The 26,331-nt window shown below is 46.4% G+C and overlaps 1 protein-coding gene across 1 annotated transcript in view; it reads right to left on the reverse strand.

Moving 5' to 3' along the window:
- The window catches only part of Rgs9 (regulator of G protein signaling 9), a 102,778-nt gene extending 79,570 nt beyond the window's left edge, over window positions 1-23,208 (reverse strand). The window contains exon 1 of the mRNA XM_029483863.1: window positions 22,995-23,208. The gene's annotated coding sequence lies outside the window, so the exon portion shown is untranslated. The remainder of the gene's footprint in view (window positions 1-22,994) is intronic.
- Window positions 23,209-26,331: the final 3,123 nt, after the last annotated feature.

Here is a 26,331-nt window from a genome sequence, read left to right on the forward strand (position 1 = left end):
TGGAACTCACTTTGTAGACCAGGCTGGCCTCGAACTCAGAAATCCGCCTGCCTCTGCCTCCCGAGTGCTGGGATTAAAGGCGTGCACCACCACGCCCGGCACAAGGACACTTTTAATTGCTGAGCCATCTCTCCAGCCCCATACCAACCCTCAAGAAGGAAGATGATGGGGAGGCAAAACCTCACTTAAGTGTTACATAAAAACCAACTCTGTTCAAGATCTTCCTAGTAAATTATAATCACCCCATAAACGGAGCAGCTCATCTCAGGACCAGGGGACTGGGCGTCTTTGGAGTAACTGTAGTCTTGATGGCTAAGAGCTTTAAACGAGATCTACACTGAGTGTTTGCAAACTAATGTTCCAACCCATCTTCCCCAAGTGTAGGCATTTTTGACATGGTTCTAAGGAAAGTCTTGCATGGTGGGGAAACAGATGCCGATGTCATTTGTTCAACATCACCATCAGAACACAGCCCTTCACCCATAGAAAGAGTTTCTGAGCTAGCCTGACCTGATTCACTTCTCAGGGCACCAAATGAAGATGTTGACTTGTGGCATCCTCTCAGACTGGGAAGATGGCTTGGTGGGTAAGGTGATTGCTACGTAAGCATGGGGAACTGAGTTTGGATCCTCACACCTTTATAAAAGCTTTAGGCAAAGTGGGACAAACTGTCACCCTAGACCTGCCGGGAAGATTGGCAGAACCCCAGATCTCACGAGACCTCTCGTTGACTTCTGGCCTCCACACATATGTGTGTGTATATGCAAACACATGTACACATGTGAATACAGAGAGACAGAGACAGAGAGAGACAGAGACAGACACACACACAGAGAGAGAGAGAGAGAAAGAGAGAGAGAGAGAGCTCTACTTTGCTACTTTAAATGTATAAATCTCTGCACTTCAGTTATTGGACTTGCACAATGAAAGCTGATATCCTGAGGGCAAATTTGATCTCTCTGAAGAGAATGGTTATTTCATAATAATGTGCTAATCCACAAGGGAAAAGCTCACCTACAAAGCAGGACAAGGAAATAGTAATGTAGAAAGTGAGTCCTGTGGGGCAGTGGTAGCGCACGCCTTTAATCCCAGTACTTGGGAGGCAGAGGCAAGCAGAGTTTGAGGTCAGCCTGGTCTACAGAGTAAGTTCCAGGACAGCCAGAGTAAGTTCCAGGACAGCCAGGGCTACACAGAGAAACCCTGTCTTGATAAAACAGAAAACAAAAAAATAAAACAAAACCAAAAAACAAAACAAAACAAAAAAAGAACATGAGTCTTAAGTATAAGTCTGTTCCTGGAAATCATGTGATCGCATATGGCAGTGAGTTTGGGACTTTAAAAAAATAAGGTTTTGCAATCCCCATAGATTAACTACATTTGTCTGTCTGTCTGTCTGTTTGTTTTTCAAGACAGGGTTTCTCTGTGGAGTCCTAGAACTCGATTTGTAAACCAGGATGACCTCAAACTCCAAAATCAACCTACCTCTGCCTCCTGAGTGCCGGAACTAAAGTTATGCCCCTCCACACCCAGCTAGATTAACCACTTTCTACAAGAGAATTTTACATTCTACATTCCCTAGGGTTATATTTACTTTTTTAAAGCTTTATTTACTCAGTGTGTGTGTGTGTGTGTGTGTGTGTGTGTGTGTGTGTGTGTGTGTGAGTGTGTTTGCCTTCATGAGTTTATGTTTACCACGTGTGTGCAGAAGCACATAGAGGTCAAAAGAGGACATCACAACTCCTAGACCTAGAGTCACAAGCAGTTGTAAGCCATCACCTAAGTGTTGGGACTCAGACCTGGTCCTCTGAAAGAGCAGCAAGTGCTCTTAACCTCTGGGCCCTCTCTCCAGCCCTATGTTTACCGTTTTTGTTTTTTTGTTTTTTTGGCTTTTTTTAGTTGCCAAGGTGTTTTTCATCTTTTCAAAAATTTCCAGCTTCCACTGATATATTAGATTTCAATTTTTGTTTTCTTAAAGTGATGGAAGGGCACCGTCTCTAGAGTAGAAACTATGTTCAAGACCCACGGTTCAGAAAATAAAAATAAAAACATAGTCCTGCTCTCAGAATACTTCCAGTTGATGAAAGACATGAAACAATTTTCAGGGCAGTGCAGTAGATGATATTGGAGCATGTGGAAGGTGAAAAGAGAAAGAAAAGAGATAAGCAAAGTAGAAAGAGACATGGGAATCAGATAAGGGCACTTAGGCATTCCACATGCGTCATTAGCCCACCCTACAACCCCTCTTAAGTATTGCTTACTAACAAACAAATCCACTGACCTAGAAAGGCTACATACCAATCTGCTGGCCTAGAGGCTACAATGTAACAATCTGCTGAGTTAGAGAGGCTGCATTGTAACAATCCACTGGTCTAGGAGGCTACAATGTAACAATTTACTGGCTTAGAGCCACTACAATGTAACAAGCTGAAATTCAGGCTCTTAGCTGCAGAGACAAAACTGAGACTCTTGTAGCCTGGCTCCTCACTTCCTGCGTTAATGTTCTTCTAGACTGGAAAATTCTGATTGAGCAGGCCTGGGGCGTGTGCTCAACTCCACATACATTGGTAGGTAGCTGACTTCTAACAAGAGGAGGAGGAGGAGGAGGAGGGGAATCTTTTGTATTAAAAATCAGGAAAAAACAAACTGAAAGTTAAGCAATCAAAATCAACACTTGTCCATTGTAACCATTACTTCAGAGGGCTGGAGAGGCTACTTAATGAGTAAAGGGCACTGGCTGCTCTTCCAGAGAATCTAGTTCAATCCCCAGCATCACACGGTGGGTCATAACCGTGCATAATTTCAGTTCCATGGGATCTGACAAGCTCCTCTGCCTTACCGGCACCAAGCCCACACATGGTGCATAGAGGTACACACAGAAGAAATAGTCATACATACATGCACACACACACACACACACACACATACTTTTTAAATTACTTCAGAAATGTAGCTTTTCCCTTCTCCAGTATTGTTTGCTTAGACAGGTGGGATGCTATGAGTAAGAGCAGTGAACACAGTAAATGGCTTTGCTCTAAAATGCCAAGCACCTCGTCAGTGGGTTTGCACACCTTGGCAACCCATTACCCCAAATGAACTAATTTCACCACACTCTTTCTTGTATTAGATGCCACACATTACTACACCTAGACAGCTCTTCCCTCCACCAGACTCAGCAGTTATAAACTCGCTCAAATTTCACTATTTTATAGAGCAGAAAATACAGATACAATAGTGCATAAAAGCTGGCTAACCTGAAACCGTGACTCAACAGATGAGCCAGCTGGAATTAGAGAAGGAAGTAGAGAGACCGCTGTGTGTGCTCGTGCGCAGGGGAGAGACAAAACTAGCTGAAGTACAGCACCAGCCTACATTCAATGTAAGAAGAGGCTTCACAGATGAAACCATTCTAATATATCATCATTATCATCATCATCATCATCACCAGTTTTCCTGTGTGTTGCATGAAAAATACACTGTCTCAGAATATATGTATATGTGTATGTACACACACACACACCACACACACACACACACACACACACACACACACACACACACACACACACATGCTGAAGAGTTGACTCGGCTGCTAAGAGTACAAACTGCTCTTACAGAAGACTTGAGTTCCATCCCAGCACCCACATCAGGTGGCCCACAACCACAAATAACTCCAGCTCCAGGAGATCTGACAACCTCTTCTGGCTTCCAGGGCATCAGCACGCACGCGCACACACACACACACTCTCTCTCTCTCTCTCTCTCTCTCTCTCCCTCCCTCCCTCCCTCTCTCCCTCCCTCCCTCCCTCCCTCTAAAATGTAATTTAAAAACACGTGTACATACACAAATATATAATTAAATATTAAAATTAAAATACGTGTGCACATAAATAAATACATAATTTAAAATAAAAAGATTTTGGAAAAATATGTGTTCTATGCTGGGGGAGTAGGGGATAGGGAACTGTTGAAGATTTAGGTGGTGCCCTACTGTGCTCCCGTGTCTTCGTTGTTTTATTGTGTGTTGTTTTGTTTTGTTTTGTTTTAAGCAGTAATGTCAGTGGTCTCCCATCTTCACTAGGTGGCTCTGTCAGCACCAAAGGTAAGGAGTCTCCCAAAAGCTTGGCGGGCTCCCCCCACCCGCTCCCTCCACTGGACCAAGGAGATGCAAAGACCTCCACACTCCTAGAGAGGACGCTTAGGCTCCTGCAGAGGATTTCCGCCCTCAGCTCACTTCCGGCCTCGCCCTACCGGCGCTGGTGCCCTGCGTTCACTCTATTCTTCATAGTGTCCTAAGGCTTTGCTAGGCTCTCTTGCCGGGGGCTGCGGGGCTCGCCTATTCTGCGGAATTTGCTCCAGATGGGTGCAGGATTGGAGAGTGGCAAGGGAGCGCCACACCAGATTCCCTTTCTCTCGGGAGTGCCTTTCCTCCGGTACCCCAAGCTGTAGCCCTCTTTCCTGTCTGTAACCGCTCACTACCAGATGGGTTATAGAAAAATCATAGTGACACTCAAATTTAAAAGAATGGGGCTTGGGGAGTGTGTGTGTGTGAATCTGAGACAAAGACTAGCTTGTCCATAAATAAATATCAAGTAACAATATACTCTAGTTGTGACTGGAAATGAGAGAGACAACTTGGGTTAAAGAGGACGAGATCGGGTCCTGGAAGAATTATGCACACCTGAGATATGTCACAATGCCCTGGAGCTATAGGGGGATGCCAAATCCAAGGCTAGCTTAGGGAGCTGGTGAAGGTGTCATATCCAAGGTCTCGCCAAGAAAAAAAAATGCAACCCCCATCACGTTATTCAGCTAGAATATTTGCCTTAGTTCCTTGCCCCCCCCCCCGCAAGCAGCCGCTTACCACAGGTACCTAACCTCTGTGAACCTGAGTGTCTATTATTTGAAATAAGACGATCTATTATCATACCCCAGCGAGTGAGACTGTACGGGGCTGCATGTTTCTTTGTACACTGATAGACCTTCCGAGGGTTTATGAAGACACCTTGGAATGCTTTATGTAAAGAGACTTTGCTGCAGTGTGGTCCTGAGAAGGGAACAAGAGATGAACCAGCAGGCCTGAAGTTTAAACTGGAGTCTCCACATAGTAACAATATGAAGACTCCTGGAAGACCTGAAGTAATTAGAACTTGCTCAACTTTGTTTAGTCTGCTGATCCCCAAGATTTTTCATCACAAACCTTTGAGCAAGACCTTATTATTATGGCTCCATGGTTTGTTTTGTTTTGTTTTTCCAGGAACACATCTTGGAAGATGGAAGTGCCTGCACAGGCACTGTCCTGTGCAGAAGGCATTCATTCTCACCTCCCAAAAGGCATTTCACATCTACTTTTTTGGAAATCATAGGACTAGGTTCCCGTAAAGATGGCTCCAAGTTTTATAAACATGTAAAAGAAAGTACCACAAGCCATAAAATATTTAGAAAAGGAAATGAGGGGCTGGAGAGATGGCCCAGTGATTAAGAGCACTTACTGCTCTTGCACATGATAGATGGCTCACAAACAGCTGCAACAACAGTTTCAGGGGATCTGCAGCTCTAAACAGGGCTTCTTGGCACTTCATGTGCATGGTGCACATACATACATACACATACATAATACATACACACATACATACACACATAAATATCTACAACAGAAAAAGGAAATTAACAAAGTATCTTTGCTCCTCTTCCTCTAGGTCCTTCCTCCTATATACATCAGACAATAAATATCCAGTGTTATTAAGAAATATTTAATTGTGGAAATAATCATTGGGGAAGGGAGGGATGTGAGCCTGACCAGATTGAAATGCTGGGCTTGTAAATGAATCAACACAGAATTGTACTGAAGAAAATTCTAGAATAAACCCCACTTTTTTTCAAGGATACAAGAAAACAAATGCTCCAGATATAGTGACACACACCTTTCATCCCAGCACTCAAGAGGCAGAAGCAGGTGGATCTCTATGAGTTTAAGGTCAGCCTGGTCTACAGAGTGAGTTCAAAGTTCCCTAGGGCTACACAAGAATATCCTGTTTGGAGGAGGGAGGGGTGGGGGTAGAAGAGAATATGAGAGAAAAAAATGAGAGAATCAGAATAAAGCCAGTCACAAGCTAAAGAGTCACAGCTCTAAGAAAGAAAAATCAGAAAGATGAAAATGTTTGGTCCAGCCCAATGAGGGCTACACTCATCTGAAGGCTTTGATGGAACTGGGGAAACCAGTTCCAAGACAATGCTATCAGATGATTGTTGGCAGGAGACCTCAGTTTCTCACCATATGTTTGTTGTCATCAGAGGGCCTAAGCATCCTCCCAACACAGCAGCAGACTCGGCTAGAGAAGATGATAGAAAGAAGAGATGGAAAGAGAAGCTGTAATATCTTTTATAACCTAGCCTCAGAAGTCGTACATCACTATTCCCATAGCCTAATGAGAAGACAGGAACATGGGGTTGAGGAGTCACTGGGAGCTGTCATGGAGGTTGATTATGTTAAGATGGTAAGTCAATTTGTAAATTTTTCAAAATGAAACTTATAGATTGTATACGCGACACAATGTGTTTTGATCATGTTCATCCCTCACTATCCACGTTTATACCAGCCAGGCCTAGCCCCCCTTAACTTAACTTAATCTCCTTCCCCCTCCCCCTTTTCTTCCTCCTCCTCCTCCTTCTTCTTCTTTTTCTCCTTCTCCTTCTCCTTCTCCTCCCTCTTCTCCCTCTTCTCCATCCTCCTCCTTCTCCTCTTCCTCTTCCTCCTCCTCCTCCTCTTCCTCTTCCTCTTCCTCTTCTTCTCCTTCTCCTTCTCCTTCTCCTTCTCCTCCTCTCCTTCTCCTCCTCCTCCTCCTCCTCCTCCTCCTCCTCCTTCTCCTCCCTCTTCTCCCTCTTCTCCCTCCTCCTCCTCTTCCTCCTCTTCCTCCTCTTCCTCCTCTTCCTCTTCCTCTTCTCCTCCTCCTCCCTCTTCTCCCTCTTCTTCTTCTTCCTCTTCTCCCTTTTCTCCCTCCTCCTCCTCCTCCTCTTCTTCTTCCTCCCCTTCAATTCACAGACTTCAGTTAGTGTTCTCCATATACACATGTGTATATGGAGTAGGGCTATGGATGCATGTCGATTCTGTTGCCAAGCACACTACTCATGGCACAATCAGTCAACTGCATTCACTGTGTGTCTTAGTCAGGGTTTCTACTGCTGCACAAAACATCATGACCAAGAAGCAAGTTGGGAAGGAGAGGGTTTATTCAGCTTACACTTCCACATTGCTGCTCATTGCCAAAGGAAGTTAGGACTCGAACTCACACAGGGTAGGAACCTAGAGGCAGGAGCTGATGCAGAAGCCATGGAAGGATGCTGCTTACCAGATTGCTTTCCCTGGCTTGCTCAGCTTGCTTTCTTATAGAACCCAGGACTATCAGCCCAGGGATGGCACCACCCATGGTGGGCCCTCCCACCCTTGATCACTAATTGAGACAATGCCTTACAGCTGGATCTCATGGAAACATTTCCTCAAGGGAGGCTCCTTTCTCTGTTGACACACAAAACCAGCCAGTACAGTGGGAGAACTATACTTTCTGGCAAGAAGCCATGTCTGGGTCAGCAGGACAGCTCGGTGGATAAAGGCACTTGCCATTAAGCCTGGCATGCTGAGTTCAATCCCAGGAACCAATGTAATAGAACAGATTCTTACATGTTGTCCTATGATCACACGAATGCTTGGGCATATGTGTGTGCATGTGCATATATCTATGCACACATACAAATAAGTATCACCTCCCCCCCCCAAAGCCAAAGACTTTGGCCATCTTGATAGGTGTAAGGATATAATCTGTGGAAGTTGTGCCCATATGGTGGTTACCAAAACAATATGGGTGGCTGGCCACTGTGACACAATGCCTTTAATTCCAGCACTTAAGTGGCAAAGGCAGACAGACCTCTGTAAGTTTAAGGCCAGACAGTGAGACCCTGCCTCCAAAATAGAAGAATTGATAGGCTGGGGAATGAGACATTTAATCCAGGCTGGCTTCCAAATACGCCTGATATGGATCTCGTTGTATCAGAGTCAGCACCTGGAGGGAAGATGTCTTGATAGACAGCTGCCACAAGGGCTCACAGAGATGGGATGCCCAAATCTGCACTGACGGCAGGTTCCTGTTCTAGCATCCTTCCAGGGCAACGGGTGGCAACTGTGGCTTCTGGAGGTGATGCCTAGCCTGTGTAAATGGGAGCCTGTCCTCTGCTGAGCAGCAGAACCCAGTGTCCTGCTAACTGAGGAGTGACAAAGGTGGATAGAACAGACCCACCCTTTGTGACAAAGTGAGTCATAAATAAATGTACTGGAAAGTGTGAGATTTTTGATGTGAGAAATCTGTGTGAGGTGTGTGGTACGTGCAGTGGAGAGTCCCAAGACAAGCCAGCTCTGTGACTTTTATGGAGGATTCAGCATTGAGTCATTTGTGTGGCTATGATGTCACTGTGGAAGGGCACAAAGCAAACTCAACAGTGAGGAAAGGCACACAGGACCATCTAGAAGCCATGTTGAATACAAGCTTCCAAGAGTCTTTGCTCAGTGGAATCAGGCAGGATACAACTCAACCCCTGGCCGATGGGTCACATAATTGTGAAATGTCTATATGAAAGGTTTTCAGCATCTTGGGCCTCAGTTTCACTGGGAGATGACCATAAAGGCACAGTGCACATACCATAAACCAAGACTGCAGATTCCCAAAAGGAATGCAAGTGTTCAGCATTATACTAAAGGTCTACACAACAGTGTAATGCTTACTGGAAGCTCAAGGAACCCCCTAAAATCAAAGTGTATCCCATGCGCAGCAGGGATGGTTTGACTCTGAATGGAAGCAACTCATCAACGGCTGAAGAAAAATGATGCTTGGGACTAGTCCTGAAATACCAGAGCTAGCTGAATGTGGTAGCACACACTGATAGTCCCAGGAGAGGGCACACTCATGAGGAAGAAACAGGAAGGTTGGAAAGATCTGCGACATAGTAATCTAAAGACCTCCCTGGCCTGAGATCCTGTCATCAAGAAAGGGGACGGGAAGAGAAGGGTAGGAAGCAAGTAGGGACGAAAAGATGACACAGAGCCTTCCAGCAGAGGGAGCCTCAACAGCAAAGTTGGAGATGCAGAGGCAACCGTGCAAAAGCTGGGTGGTTTGGAGTGTCTGAAAGTGGATATAGAGGAGACAAAGTGAAAGCCCAATTTGATGATGTTTTATTGCCCACTGCTTGTCATTTAGTCTTTTACTTTTTCTTGCTTATACTTAATAAACTCACTCATTCCAGGACTGAAAATATGGCATCTGTAGATCCTTTTCCAGACTGTGCATAACAATACACCAAAAATATTTTCCCTTCAGCTATTTTGTCATCCACTTGCCTAATCAAGTTGGTCCATAACATCAGTTATCATTACAGTACCTCTCATTGTATAGGATGGCCTGCTGCATCGCTAAGCAAAGACCAATTCATTGTGATCGGGTTAGGTTCTGCCACCAGGCCTCAGGAGCCACACTCAGGAGTTCCTGTGGCCTCAGCATTGCCAGCTCCATGAGTGACAGAGACTAAGAGAAACACAGTCACCCTAAGGAAGCTGAAGATCAGTGTCCTCCCAGAAAACACGTGCAGTCTCCTGGGTCCACCATGAGCCTGAGACGGACTAGAGTCTGAAGCTGCTAAGCGTCAGAGAAAGCCAACCTCGGAGTCAAGGCCAACACCTTCATTCCTTCCTGTCACCACAGTGGTGGGGGCAAGTGGGAGAAAACCACAGACTGAAGATCATGGTCAGACTTGAGTACTTCGACTTGAAAACCAGAAGCAACAACTGGCAATCCGAGGTGAGAACTATTCACATTTCTGGGTAAGGAAGAAAAAAAGTGAGGCAGGAAGTCCTCGGATGGCAGCCATCAAGCAAAATACAAGCATTGTTGACAAGAGAAGATCCACACACGACAGATTAAACACCAGGTCTGCTGTTCATTGATGTGTGACATTGGTGATGCCACTCACCTGCTCCAAGTCTTGGGCTCTTCATCAGTAAAATAAGAGGTGTGGTCTGAGCATGCTCCAAGGTCCTATCCAGCTTCTGTTCCTGCAGAGAGAATGGGAACTACCAAGTGGCAGAGCATCAGCAGCAGCGGCATGCTTAAAATTGATGACAGAAGTCATTGTTTTAATAGCTGAGTAGTGCTCCGTTGTGTAAATGTACCACATTTTCTGTATCCATTCCTCCGTTGAGGGACATCTGGGTTCTTTCCAACTTCTGACTATCATAAATAAGGGTGCTATGAACATAGTGGAGCAAGTGTCCTTGTTATATGTTGGAGCATCTTTTGGGTATATGCCCAGGAGTGGTAATGCTGAATCCTCAGGTAGTACTATGTCCAATTTTCTGAGGAACCGCCAAACTGATATCCAGAGTGGTTGTACCAGCTTGCAATCCCACCAACAATGGGGGCGGGGGGCAGTGTTCCTCTTTCTCCACATCCTTTCTCCACATCTGCTGTCACAAATGGCTGGAACTAGAAAATATCACCCTGAGTGAAGTAACCCAATCACAAAAGAACATGCATGGTAAACACTCACTGATAAGTGGATATTAGCCCCAAAGCTCAGAATACCCAAGATACAATTCACAGACTCCATGAAGCTCAAGAAGAAGGAAGACCAAAGTATGGATGCTTCAGTCCTTCTTAGAAGGGGGAAAAATACTCACGAGAGGAAATACAGAGACAAAGTGTAGAGCAGAGACTGAAGAAAAGGAGGTCCAGAGACTGTCCCACCTGGGGATCCATCCCATATACAGTCACCCAACTTGGATGCTATTGTGGATGCCAAAAAGTGTTTGCTGACTGGAGTCTGATATAGCTGTCTCCTGAGAGGCTCTGCCAGAGCCTGACAAATACAGAGGCAGATCCTCACAGCCAACTATTGGACTGAGCACAGGGTCCTCAATGGAGGACTTAGAGAAAGGGCTGAAGGAACTGAAAGGGTTTGCAACCTCATAGGAAGAACAACAATATCAACCAACCAGACCCCCAATGCTCCCAGGGACTAAACCACCAATCAAAGAGTACACATGGAGGGACCCATGGCTCCAGCCGCATATGTAGCAGAGGATAGCCTTTGCAGGCATCAATGAGAGGTCCTGTGAAGGCTCGATGCCCCAGTGTAGGGGAATGCCAGGGCAGGGAGGCAGGAGTGGGAGGGTGGAGAAACACGCTCATAGAAGCAGGTGGAGGGGAGTTGGTACAGGGGGTTTCTGGGTGGGGAAAACCAGGAAAGGGGATAACATTTGAAATGTAAACAAAGAAAATATCCAATAAAAAATTTAAAAACTTATGTCAGCCCTAGAACAAAGAGCAGGAGTGAGACCTGGTCCGGATCCTCTCTGCACTTCCTAGTGGAGTAGCCATAAGCACAGTGGATCCAGGAGTAAAGTGCTTTCTACGCAAGCAAGGGGAATTTAATTCCTTGGCCCCCCTCCCCCATGTAAAAAGGCATGTGCAGGGACTGAAGAGATGGCTCAGTGGTTAAGAGTTCTCACTCATGCAGAGAACCTAGGTTCAGTGCCCTGGTGCCCACATGATGTTCACAACCCTCTGTAACTCCAATTCCAGGGGATCGAATTTTGTCTTCTGACTTCCAAGGCCAAAAACACACATGTGGCAAACATACACATTTGCAAGCAAAAACTCATACATGAAAATGAACCATTTTGTTTCGTTTCTTTTTGTTTTGTTATTGTTTTGAGACATGGTCTCACTATGTAGCTCTGGCTGTCCTGGAACTCACCAAGTAGACCAGGCTGGCCTTGAACTCATAGAGATCTACCTGCCTCTCCCTCCCAAGTACTGAGATTAAAGGCATGTGTCACAGCGCTGAGTAATAGCTATGTAAAAATGAAAATAAATAAATGACATTTTAAAAAGCCAGACACCGTGGCATGTGCCTATCATCCCAGCTCTGGGGCAGTGCTAACGGACAAATCTTTTTGGCCATATGGCCAGGCAGTGTAGCCTAAAGGAAAAGTTCCAGAGTCCTAGTGAGAGACCTTGTGTGGAAAGCCAAGGTGGCTTTCCTGAGGAATCACACCCACAGTTGACCTCTGGCCTCCATAAGCACACATTTGGAAACACCTGTGCATATGCGCATGCACACACATACCGCTAAATAAGTAAATGATAAAATTGGAGAATAATAGCAATTTCTTTGCAGACTCGTGAGGATGAGCAAGATGCTCTGTAGAACTCTTCCACACAGACTCAACAACAGTGACTGCTTAATGATTGCTAACCGCTCAGATTTTATGTTCAGTCTTCCCTCCAAAACAATTCAAGCGCCAATTGCCAGATCAGGCATCCTGCCAGCAGCCTCCCTAGGCCTAATTAGTACAGGACACCATGACACAGCTAACAAACAGTGCCGTCAGAGAGAGGCCCTGATGCCACGTACAGGCACTGTTCAGAGCAGCCAGACTCCCAGGCTCCAGACCAGCTCAGGGAACAACACTTAGGAAGACATACTGATGAGGGTCTTAGAGAAAGGGCCTCAGTGCTAAGAAAGCCAGAAGCCTGGCTTGGAGCCCCTGGCTCCGCTTGCCTGAGCAATGTTGAATTGAATTGAGCTAGGCACCTTGGCAAGATGAAAGAAAGCAGGCCGCAGATGGGGCAGTCAGGGAGGTCCAATGAAGGGACCACATAGTGAGAAGTCAGACACATCTCTTTAGAAAGCCATCTGCTTGGATGGTAAGTAATTTTGATTATTTAAACACAATATTTGATGTATATGTGCCACATTCTGTTTGTAAAACTCTATTGGCATTTATATTTTCTTCTCTGAGTGAATCTATTGTGTGTGTGTGTATACTGTATATATATTTCAAGCAATACTGAGAAAATATGAGATATATATAAAGAGAAATTATATATATAGACATATATACACACATACATGAATGTATACACACACATATGCATGACATGTTGTCTCCCTCACCTTCGTTCAGTATTTTCAATCAGTGTTTTTCAGCTTCCTTGCTCTCCCCCTAAGCGAGATGTGATGCTGATCCTCAGTGGAAAATGCATTTTATAGCAAAGGGAGAAAAGAGAAACAGACACTATTTTAGCCAAGTATGTTTTTCTACCTTTTTTCTTTTTTTATTTTTTGCTGATTTTATAAAGCACTAAGCAACAGTCTTCAAGATAATGTCTTAGTCACGGATCTGCATAATCAAAGTGTGTCACTCTAGACAGAAACATGGACATGAAGAAGGAAGGCAGAGTACCAGGAAGGATCGAGCGTAGCATCAGCCAGCAGCAATTATGACACCTTGTAGAGTTTAAACCTGGGCATAGACACAAGACTATGTGACAACGGTGTAGATTAAAAGGGGACTGAAGAAGGCAGTTTTTAGCAATACTGAGGAACTAACGAACGTAATCTTCTATATTAGACAGAAATAAGTCAACATGGCTATAGTGGTCTGAAGGAGAAACACCCCCCACAGGATGTTTGAATACTTGGTCCTCAGTTGGACATGCTGTTTGGTAGGTTTGGGAGGAAGTACATCACTGGAGGGTGGACTTTGGGAGTTATACCCTGGTCCCACTTTCACCATGATCTCTGCTTCGTGCTTGTGGTTGAAGATGAGAGCACTCAGCATCCTGCTCCAGCCACCATGCCTGCCTGCCTGCCTGCCTGCCTGCCTGCCTGCCTGCCTGCCTGCCTGCCTGCCTGCCTGCTGTCCTTCCTGCCTGTTGTCCTGCTGTCCTGCCTGCCTGCTGTCCTTCCTGCCTGTTGTCCTGCTGTTCTGCCTGCCTGCTTGCCTGCCTGTCATGATGGGGTCTTATCTTTCTAGAAACATAGGCCATAAAACCTTTTGTAGCTAGTCTTTGCTACTTTGTGTGATTTTTTTGTATTGTCTTGTTTTTTTAACCACCCTTTATCTTCCCAGTTTCACCCTCTAAAACTAAATGAGAAAGAGGAGGAGGAGGAGAAGGAGGAGGAAAGTTCCCTGAATCTAATTCCTTTCCTTTTACTTCTTTGAGCACAGCTACTAACAAACCACAACCAATTCCCACTAAATGAGCAACAACCCCCCCCCCACCTCCCCATGCCTCTTAGGGCCCTATCATTTATATACCCTCTGAAAAGTTCCCAGAATTCCAAATGTCACACAATTGCAGAAACTATCGGCGGCTGGCAAAAAACGTGCCCCTGCTAGAGCACCTGGCAAACCACAGTCAGCCACTTCAGCTCTTCCAAAGCAGCCCCACCTCCCTATGCCTGGGATTCAGATGAATGCACATTCGGTTGCTACAATCTCTTCTGTGTGGAGGTCTTGGTCAGGGGATTTTACCATAGCAACAGAAGAGAGTAACGAATACAGTTACATAGTATCTAATTGCCAAGATAATGGCTAAAGGAAATGAATGCATAAAAATGAGTGAGAAAAAGAATAAAACAGTAGGAAATGTTGATCTGGAAAAAAGAAAAGAAAGAATAAAGTAGATGGAGAAAAAGGAAAATAAAGAGTGAGAGATTGCACAACTTGGGTTGCAGCTCAGTGGGAGAAGGTGTGCTAAGTCCTGAGTTCAGTTTGTAGTACAAACCCAACAAACAAGTTAGATTGCCCAACTATACCTTTTTTTTAAAATTTAAGTGAATTAAATAACCCAATTAAAAGACCAATACTATATTAGTGGATAAAGAACTAAAATCCAACTTCTAAGAAATATACACCAATAAAGAAAGTCTCTAGAAATTTCAAAATACTGAAATCATTCAGAGAATGTTCTTTGACCAGAATGAGATTAAAGCTACAAGTTATGAACCAAGAGAATATTTCCACTATCTGAAATATACATTATTTATATAATTTATGTATTTATAATATTTAGAGTCCTAGTAGTTTACTATTTAAATTATATTGTATATAATTTATAAAATTTACAATACTAAATATATCATAAACATGGTTACTAATGTTAACTGTCAACTTTTCAAAAACTAAAATCACCTGGAACCTAGGCCTCCGGACATCTTGATTTTGTTAACCAAAGTAGGAGTATCCACCTACTTGCATGGTGCCTTTCTCTGGCTGTGAGAGTGGGGTATCAGCAGGGAGCCCTGTGCCACATCTTCTATACCAAGTGTTCTGCATAGCTTCCATTTGCCCCCTTTATAATAAGCCAGTAACCAAGAGTAAAGTGATTTACAGAGTCCTGTGACTCATTCTAGCAAATGGCCAAACCTGAAGTGGGGTGTGGAGATCCTGGATTTATAAGCAGTAGCTCAAGAGTATGAGTTATCCAGGACTCGTGACCGGCATCTGAGGTGGGTGTCAGTCATTGTGGGCTGGGCCCTTATGCCTACCAAAGCTGATGCAGGCCCAGTAGCATCAAAACTGGACTGAACTAGATGGCTTCCTAAGGAGGAAAAGCAGCTTTTGGTTATAAGAGCAGATGCATCTGAGTGGGCCGGGGCGAGCCCATAATTCCAGCACCGGGGAGGGAGACAGAGGCAAGGGTATCATCATTTTGGAGACTGAGCTTCTAGCCAGCCAGGAAGACTACAGACCAATTCTCTGTCCACTGTCACAAACACGCATGCGCATGCACACAAACATGCATGCGCGCACACCCGCATACCATGGGTACAGATGCAACATCATAAATAAAATATTAGCGAATAAAACCAAGCAAACATCTAGGCTGTATTCCAGGAATGCACAGCGATTTAACATTCTAAATTAAATCAAGCTGTGCTGGGGGGTGCAGCTCAGCCACACGGTGTTTTTTGTACAAAACGAGCCCCGGGGTTCAATCTCCAACACTGAAGAGAAGGAATTACCCAAAATAATTCATCACATTAGTAGAAAAATAAAATTGTAAGATCATCCTGAAGGGTGCATAAAAACAATGGGCAGCTCCTCCTGACTTCAGAGAGTTCTGCCCTGCAGTGAGAATTAACTTTCAGGAGAAAACTGTTATCATGCTTACCTGAGTGATAACCTGGTATGCATGCAAGGACTCCGGGTTTCTAGAACCTTCTGGCTTTGCACTGTGACTCCTGCGGCTGGGTGTCTTTTTCTGACACCCCATTTTCAAGGTAAAATTAAAAAAATCTGGCAAGCAAGTGTCCGTTATCACATCAGGTGCCCTAGTAAGTCCTAGGGTGAAGAGGGGAGGGGAGGGGCAGGTGGAGTAGGGAGGGTATGGGGTGAGGGTGGGGTAGGGTGGTGGGAGGGTGGGAATGGGGGTGGGGGAGTGATGATGGGGTGGGTGGGGTGGGAGTGGGGTGCAGTGGGGCGGGGTAGGGTGTAACTCACTGAAGGTTTCAGTGATGCTAACTGGCAGAACTGAACTGTGAACACAGTCAGTCTGGCTCTAAGATTCACATCTCTTGACCACTCTGTCACTGCACACACAACCAACCATAACGCCAAGTATTAGATGTCAAATGGATTTAACTTAGACACCCTACAAAAGCCCAAAGAGAAGGGATTAATCCTTCGGAGGGAGGGGCCTAGAGAGCTTGCTCAGCAGGTAAGAGCACTTGCTGCTCTTACAGAGGACCTAGGTTCAGATCCCTCATCCACAGCATGTGACTCACACCCATTCCGGCTACTGGGGCTATGATGCCTTCTTCCAGTCTCATGAGTATGGTGCACACAAACACATGCAGATGCACATGAATAAATAAATAAATAAATAAATAAATAAATAAATAAATAAATACATCTTTTTAAGATAACATTTAAGCAAGACTTTAAAAGGTGAAATTTGTTCTTTGTTCTTTCAGTTTTGTTTGAGATGGGCTCTTTCTATGTAGCCCAGACTGTCACTTACTCTGAAGCCCATTATGAGTTTGCCCCAAACTCATGATCCTCCTGCTTCAGCCTCCCAAGTGCTGGCATTGTCAGGTACGCCCCTCCCCTGCTGCTACCACCACAGCCACCACAGCCAGCTAAAGGTGGCAATTTTAACTGGCAGAAAATAAGAGTCTTTGGACAGATCAGATCACACTGTGGTGACACAGTTGAACACCACAAAGGTCAGTTTGCCTTTTGTAAGTGTTAATCAAGCCCAACAACATCCAGGCCCCACCTTACACGTCCTGCTTGACTCCACCATCCCAGTGGCTATCATCTGTGGTCCCTCAGACAACCGTGTGTACTCCTGATCACAGTGCTAGGGAGAAGGAGGAAGATGGAGAATTTGCCCTTCGAGGTGTGAGCCTGGAAGACACACACACACTCACACACATACTCATACACACACTCATACACTCACATACACACTCACACACACTCATACACACTCACACACACACACATACATACATACACACTCACTCACACACTTATACACACACTCACACACTCGCACACTCATACACACTCATACACACTCACACACATACACACTCACTCACACACTCACACACTCATACACATATACACACATACACACTCACACAACACTCATACACACACACTCACACATCCTCACACTCACACACATGCACACACTCACACACACACTCACACATCCTCACACTCACACACACATCTACCTTCTGCTCATGGCCCATCAGTCCTAAAAGAGCACAAGGAGCCTCTGGTAAGAATGCCCAGCCTCTGCTACTGTGGAAAGAGCCCCTCTAAACTGAAGAAGACATCACATCCCAAGGCATGAAGGGCATCAATGCACTGTGCAGGGAATCAGTCCCAGGCTGGCACACAACAGGATTCAGTATTGTTTCATAAGTAACTGAAAGCCGAGGCTGGAGCTGGGACCACCATAATCTGCCCTTTTTTGTTGTTATCATTTTTGTCAATTTGTTTTATCTTTGAACACTGAAACAGAATCTTAGCTATCCTGGGTTGGCCTTGCGCTTGCTGTAGCCAAAGATGACCCTGAACATCTGATGTTCCTACCTCCACTTCCAGGGACTGAAACTACAGACACGTGTGCTTGTTTGAAAGTGTTCAGAAGTGACAGACCAGAGCAGGTTACAGCAACAACCCGGGTAGAAAGGATTGAAAACTGGTGAATGAGGCTGCTGTCTGAGGACATGGATATGTGGCTGGTCTTAGACTTGGGGACTAGAAATAATCCGGGAAAAGTAAGAGGATACTTCAGGATTTACGGCCACCCTGCCAAGCTGACAGCGGTAGCAACAGCCTAAGCAGGTTATGCAAGAAAAACAGCCCATTTGGAAAGAGCCATTGCCGTGTGCCCTGTAGCTGGAACATATCTACAGAAATGTCTAGGAAATCTTTCTAGAAGTGCAGCTTGAGTTCCGGTTAGGGAGGAAAGGACGCCCGGGATGGCACAATGCACACAAAAGGATAACGGTAAGTGCTGTGGAAGAGCACGAGAAATGATGGCCTCTCCTTGCACATGACATCAGTCCTAGCTACCTTTTCAGAGCCACTTCCTGAGGCCTGAGACCTGTCTGCACCTGTGGTACAGGCACAGTGACGGATCTCGCACTCGCTCCAGGACCACGTTTGTACCTCACTCTGAAGGAGAATCTACGCATGCGCGTTGGAAGGGTTTTTAGCCCATGCGCACTACTCATGATTTGATTGTTCTGGGTTAAACTTAGATCTAGATGTCACCCAAATGGCTCTGGTGTCTGCAAACCTTCCCTCTGCTATGAGGGAGAAGGTGGATAGATAACAGGGACCCAGACCCCACCAGACCAGGAGACAAGACTCAACTTTGAATTGATTGGCTCTCTGCTGATTTCACCTGGACTCCCCAGATTGCCAGCTACTCGAATAAAGCCCAGTTTAAAGGTCTGATTTCTGGTGTGTTTTGTGCATGTGATCTGCGCTACAGACTACTTCTCCCGGGAGGGCCTGCTCTTCAGATGCAGACAGCTTTTGGCTCCTGTCAACAAAATCTAGAGTTACCCAGACAAACATCTCGCTCTTATTACTGTTATAAGCTCGCCATCTCTTTCTGTCTCACGTCGCCATGCTTCCTCACGGTGCTGTGCCGCACGAACCTTCCACGCACTGGGTCCTTTTAACATGCAGGCATGCACCTGTGGTCTGAATAAAATCAATGGTTTCCTAGCTTCAGTGAGGCTGAGAAATAGAAAAGAGTCAGTCACATGACTACTCCGAACCTTGGTGTTTGCATTCACGAGGGAGGTGGGTAGGGTTGGGGGGGATATTTAATGACTGCCACATTTTTAAAAGGTGGCTGTGAAGAACAAACAAAAATAATAAATGAGGCTGGAGATGGCAACAGGAGGCTGAGATGGGAAGGTTGGGAGTTGGGGCATGACTGAGCTGTAAATGAGCAACAATGCCTGTCCTCCCTGGGCTGGGGTGCCAAAGCCTCCTGGCAGAGGCAAAGAACTGAGACCAGGCATGAGATCAAGTGCACCCCCAGGAGCCATGCCATCCCAGCAGGTCAGAAGGAGGGGGAAGGGGAGGGGGGTTGGAAGGATAGTTAGGGAGCACTCTGAGAAGCACTTCACGGAGGAAGTGGATTTTGAAGGCAATTCATGAAATGAAAAAGAAAAGAAGGCGATGTATACTGATCCAGCAAGTCAGGAGGAAAGAGCTTAGTGGGACAACACAATGCAGTAGAGTGCTTAGTGGGACAAATCTCACCTGCACCCCTTCCACTTCATCCAGCCCGTTCCAAAGGCAGGAAAGCAGCAAAGAGCAGGGGGCTTTCCCTAAGTCAGCACTAAGAGGTATGAGTCCTAACCTCAGAATTTCCTGTCAAAACAGCATTTGCAGCTGACGGCAGTCTTGAGAAACCATCCAACATCGTGTGTGCAGGGAAAGCCGCTAAGGACAGCCACCCACTCAGGCTCTCGACACAGCACGAGCCCTTCAGATGGCACACAAGCCCTGGCTGGCTTCCTTGGGCATGGCTCACTATGCACTTTATCTGCAGGGACACTTTCTTGGCTCGCAGAATTGTTTAGAACAGAAACTGTTCACTGTGGCTCCATGTAGAGCTGTGGTCCTTGGCCTTCTTCAGTGCCCGGGCCATGACTCAGCCATGGGGTCCATAGGAAAGAGACCACCGAGGTTGTTGAAGAGGGTTTGTCCTGTGACCACTGCACCTGGAGTGTCCAGGGGAAGCCACCAGCTGCAGGATCACTACTTCCAATGCAGCCATCTGTCCCTGCCTCCCCAAGACAGACAGATCATACACACACACACACACACACACACATACACACACATACACAAGTGTAATAACACTGAGCATGGTAGCTAATACTCTTATACTGTAATCCTAGCATTTGGAAGGTGGAGACAGAAGGATCAAGAGTTCAAGTTCTAGGAGATGGCTCAGAAGTTAAAAATACTTGCTGCTCTTCTAGAGGACCAGGGTTTGATTCCCAGCACCCACATGATGGCTCACAGTTGTCTGTAACTCCAGCTCCAGGAGACCCTGCACCCTCTCTGGCTTCCATGGGCACTACACATGCATGTGGTATACAAAGATGCATGCAAGCAAAACAACCATATGTATCAAAAAATATTTTTAGAAAGAGTTTAATGTTTTATCCTTAGCCCCATAGGGAGCTCATATAACCTGAGTTACCTGAAAACCTGTTATCATAAAAAAAGAGGTGGAGAAGGGGGAGGGAGAAGGAAGGAGGAGGAAAGAGAGAGGATGAAGAAGAGGAAAAGGAGAAGAGTTTGGAGAGGGAAGAGGGGAGAAGAAAGGGAGGATGAGGAGGAGGGGAAGGAGAGGAGGAAGTGAGAAGAAAGAAGTAGTAGTGGGGGGGGGGCACAAACAGACAAAGACCAATCAAACTGCAATAGATCAAAAATGCAAAATGCGTTACCAGCCTCCTCCAGTCTGAAGTGGCCTTGGCAAGGTGACCTTTGGTTTTAAAGCTCCCAGAAGTGAGCGCTGCCAGGGCCTTAGGCAAGAAGAACGGTGGTGCTTCCCACATTTCATCACACAGTTGTCTCACATCCTCACTGCCACCTCACCTCCCCCTCCCCCCTCCCCCCCCCCCCCCCCCCCCCCCCCAGTCGATTGCAGCTTCCTGGCCTTGAATTCCAGAATCTTGAATTAGCCACATTTCTTCCCAAAGCCTCAACAAATGGTGCAAGTGAGTGACCAGCTGACACTGCTCCTCCCCCCTCCCCATGACCCTACTCTAGGCCCAGAGTGTCCCCTCTCAGCTCCCAGCTGACCAAGGCACAGCGCTGAGCACATCGAAGAACCCAGGCAGGAATCAAAAGTCTCCTTTCTGCCCCATGCTCACAGCTGCATCCAGATTAGCTGTCACTCTCTGTAAACCCTCAAGGACTGGAATTTTCCTATAAACCAGAGAGGGCTCCCTGGGGGACCATCACAATAATGCACTTGGCAGCGAAAAGATATTAAAAAAAAAAAAATCCAAAACCACTGTGCTCTCTTTCCTGGAAGACACACATCCCATTGCTGTTCACGGTTCATTCACCCAAGTCCAGTAGGGCCCAGAGGCCGGATCATGCCTGAAACATCTGCCATTTCTTTTGCATTCCCAAGACCAGGTTAATGAATGTGTGCCTTAAGTCTTCCAGAACCTTCCTTCAGAAACTGTACTGCCCACGGGACATAGCTATGTGGTTCCAAGCAAGAACTGGCCTGGAACAGGTCTCTTGGAACATTCATGGTTCTCCTTCATGTCACCTTCCCTGACTTCACAATACCCTCACGTCCTTCAGGAGCACCCAGTAAAGCCTCCTCTGAGCCCTTTCCGAATCCATTCTTGGCGCTCCACACAAGATAAAGGAAGAATCTACATATAAGCACTACCTCTATCCTTGGAGCATCCACCATGGCACCTTGGCACCATGAAACCACCCAGAAGGAAGGGATTTCAACTGAGATTGGTTTGTGGGTATACTGGTGTGGCTTTTTCTTGATGGGCGATTGATGTGGGTGAGCCCAGTCCACTATGAGTGGTGCCACCCCTGGTCAGATGGTGCTGGGTAGTATAAAAAAGCAAGCTGAACAAGCCATGGGAAACAAACAAGTAAACAGTAGGAAATGCACAGCAGCCGGGCAGTAGTGGTGCACACCTTTAATCCCAGCACTTGGGAGGCAGAGGCAGGCGGATTTCTGAGTTCGAGGCCAGCTTGGTCTACAGAGTGAGTTCCAGGACAGCCAGGGCTACACAGAGAAACCCTGTCTCGAAAAACCAAAGGCCACCTAATACAGTGGGAAGCTTTAGATTGCTCCAGTAGCTCCGTTTAAGCTCATTTGCAGGCTGACCCTCCTTGGCAATCTGGATGCATCACAGTCCTGTTCCTGGGGCACCAGGAGTCTGGGTTGGTGTCGCTCTGGGCACATGCTAAAGGTATCTATACTGCCTACCTTCAGCTCTGCAGCTAGCTGGCCCACAGAGCCTGGCTCACCCACAAACCCATCACATTAGACAAAGGACACCTAAGGGTCTTTGTGGTGGGACCCAGTCCACCATCAGTCTACATCACTCGAGGCTGGGCACCTTTAAGCTGTCTTAGATGGGTCACGTTAGCCTGGGATGTCTTTAAGAAAGCAGTTACAAGCCTTTCGCTTCTCACTGGTCCATGAGCACACGGGTTAACTGTCTAAGAGGAAACAGCACAGGATGAGTTTGGTGCGAGGACCTGACCTTTAGACTCAAACCCTTTAGACTCAAACCCAAACAAGTTAATCCAGCCAGAGGAAAATGGTGACCATGGCCTTCTGAGCTATGTGGGTATTGTGGTCAAGGTATTAACCATGTTTTTACTCTCAAATATTATACAGCCAGAAATGGCAACATATGGGTGCTATGAAATTAACACGTGGGTTTCTGAGTTCCCATCTTTGAGGCTGGTGGCAGGCTCTGTTTCTCCCACATTCTACCCAGCAGGTCCTGATTCTTTAGGGCCAAGAGGCACCTTTGGATACTCACACAGTGTTATCGAGTATCACACCAGACAGGGAGGACCGACCCAGAGGGATGCCCTTTGCCCTTACCCAGTCTTCCTTGGACACTCCACAGAGTGGATCCCCGCCCACCTGCCAGGAGGGCCAGGTGAGGACCTCGCAGTAGGTGTCCAATCATCCTCCTGGATCCTGGATGAATTCACGACCACAACACGAATAGGAGAGAAACGGGAAACCCCCAGAGTTCACAAGCCAACTTGCCCTGCTCCAGTCTGAACTTGAACCCCGAGGGGCAGGGCTGTGGCTGTCGCCTGGGGCCCATAGTATCTGCACTTGCAAAGCACTTGGAACCCACGCCAGCCAATCAGCTGGCGGCGCCGAGCGCACTTTAGCATGCCCAGCGCAGAGTCAAAGTACCACCAGGGGGCGGCATCTGGCTCCACCTGGACTCTGTAAGGAAACAAAATAGTCCAGAGGACTGAATGTTGAGCCTCACCACTGAAGTCAGAGAAAGTGAAAGCGATGTGTGAACTGACTTTGGCTCCCTGGTGAGCCTGTCCCTAAGTCACTGAATGACCGTTAGCCATTACTTAAACTCCCTAATAGTTTGCATCCTCTTCTAAACTGAGAAAAGTCAGGATATGGAATTGACACCTGACTGGCGGGATAGCTCACCTCCCCGCTGGCCCTGGACCCCTGGATTTACTACCTGGGTGGAGGAGCTCCAGCAAGGATCACAGATAAAAGCTGCGCGAAGAAGGCTTCGTTTGGACCTGTTTTTGAAGCTCACGGAGAAAACGTATTCCTGAACAGAAAAATGCCTGGAACGTGCTGAATTCCTAGTAATATTTGTCCTTTAGCTCTTGGAACTCATCCTACACCTCACCGCAGCCACACCCCACCATCACACCACCTCCCGCCTTACCTGGTACTAGGGAGATTGAACCTAGAGTCTCTTGCATGCTAAGTTCATGCTCATCAACGAAGCCACACTCCCAAGCCCCTTTGGGAAACACACACACATACACACACTAATATGAGGACTGTTGGAGTTCCGCCATCATTTAACTTGAGGTTAAATATCAGCTGCTTTTTGCCAACAGTCTGTGAGATCTGGGATAATTAACCTCTCTGCGCCTTAATTCCAATACGACAAAATAGTCAGCTGAACATATTGATGTATATCTGTATTCCAGTAATTCAGAGTTGGAGACAGGAAGGACAGGGACTGAAAACCAACCTCAGCTCTATAAGGAGCTTAAATCTAACCTGGGCTATTTAAGGCCCTGTCTCAAACAAACTAACAACAACAACAACAACAAAAACCAATAAAATAAAATACAGCTAGTTAATGACAAACTTATAGAGTTTTATTAGGGGGAGATAAATAGGTAAAGATTCAGTAAATCTGAGTTGTCACTACTATTAATATTAAAACTATTAATGGTGGTATAGCAGTGCCCACAGTTTATAACACTAGCTAGATCTCAGACACAATGGGAATTCTGCAGGTCTGAGGCTAGGATTGTTAGCCATAGACCAACCGCATGCCCACTTTTCATTGCCAGGGCTGACTACTTGAGCTGTGTGGGGCAGACACAGCTGATGTGAGAAGAGGGTTAGTGGACATTTTCCCAGGAAATGGATATCCCTTGGTTTATCTGGATCCCACTCTAGTGCAAGAGCCAAGTTCCTACCCAGCCCCAGGCCTCTTTGCACATCTTTACGGGGCTGGAATGACGGCCTAGAAAGCCGACTCAGAAGCCCAGTTGACTCACAGGGAGATGACTTGGCAGACAGTCATGAGTTGGAGCATCCAGCTCAGCCACTGACCTGCTATCCCCACAGCTGGGGAAATACCGCTTCACCCAGGTTTTCAAATATCCTTGAATTCAAACTTGAACCCCATTGGATGGGGTAAGCAATGTCATTTCAAAATCACTTTAAATCTGATAGTGTGTGTGTGTGTGTGTGTGTGTGTGTGTGTGTGTGTGTGTGTGTGTGGAGAGAGAGAGAGAGAGAGAGAGAGAGAGAGAGGTGCAACCCCCATTCTTTTACTTTGCCCACATTCCCTCTTTCCACCCCAACAGCCCCAACTGATGTATTTGCTAGGATTTCCCACTTATAATGAGGCCCTCTAAGCTCTGTTGTTTCTTTGATGGCTTTTGAAACAGAATGTCACTATATAGCCCAGACTTCCAACCATCCTCCTAAGTATTGAGATTACAGCGCTTGGTTTTTGTTTTTAGAACTTTTCGATCATCTAGCTCTTGAATATTAATGCTATCTAGATTAGTTAAAAAGCAGGGCATATAGACACCCACTTGTAATCCATGCTACTCAGGAAATTGAAGAGAATCAATAGGACCCAGGGCCATCTGGGAAGCATATTAAGACCCCATCTTAAAAACAAAATTAAGAACAAACGATAAAAACAACCAAGGACTGTACAAGAAAAGCCCTTAGGCATATAGGAGGAAGAAGCAGTTGTATCAGGTGGTACCCACGGTCCTAGTAGTTAATAACATCCTTTTAGCTAGGGATGATGGCACGAACCTGTAATCTCAAGGCTTGGAGGCATGAGTCACAAGAGTTCAAAAGTCATCTTCTACTACATAGGGAGTTCAAGGCCAGCCTGGACTAATGAGATCCTGTCTCAAGAATAAATAATACGCCCGTCCGGTCAGCACCAGCACCAGGTCACCTTGGGCGCGCCAAGGTCCCCTAGAGGACTCTCCACACAATCTTGGGACCACCGGTGAGTAGAACACAACTTCTGTTCCAATTCAATTGTGCGGGACCTGAGACAGTATTAGAGAAGCAGGAAACCCGGCCTGACCAGGGTCACAAGTCCCTTCCAGTTGGCGCCAGCACCGGGTCACCTTGGGCTTGGAGTCTGCAGACACTCCCAAGGTCCCCTAGAGGACTCTCCACGTGATCTTAGGTCCACCGGTGAGTGGAACACAACTTCTGTTCCAATCCAATCTCGTGGGACCTGAGACAGCATTAGAGAAGCAGGAAACCCGGCCTGACCAGGGTTCTAAGTCCCTTCTGATCAGTGCCAGCACCCGGTCACCTGAGTGCAGTCAGTGGACAACCCCAAGGTCCCTAGAGGACAGCTTCTGAGACAGACCCCGTTTCGGGCTCCAGACATCCGGCCACCTTTCCTGCCAGAGAGGTGTCTGCCCTGCCGGAAGGGCTTTACAAGTGCACCTGGGGGAGCCATCTTGGTTCCCAAATCTCTCTGAGACTAGTCTGTGCAGGTGAGAGTGTGGACTACAGAAGCTGACAGCTTCTGTTACAGGCCAAAGCAACACAGCTTCTGGGACAGGTCTTGTTTCAGGCCTTCATCTTCTGTCTGGAGGGAGGTCCAAACGCCAGATATCTGTGCACCTTCCCTGTAAGAGGAGAGCTTGCCTGCAGAGAG

Source organism: Mus caroli, chromosome 11, assembly GCF_900094665.2.
Source record: "Mus caroli chromosome 11, CAROLI_EIJ_v1.1, whole genome shotgun sequence".
In the NCBI taxonomy this organism is placed as follows: domain Eukaryota; kingdom Metazoa; phylum Chordata; class Mammalia; order Rodentia; family Muridae; genus Mus; species Mus caroli.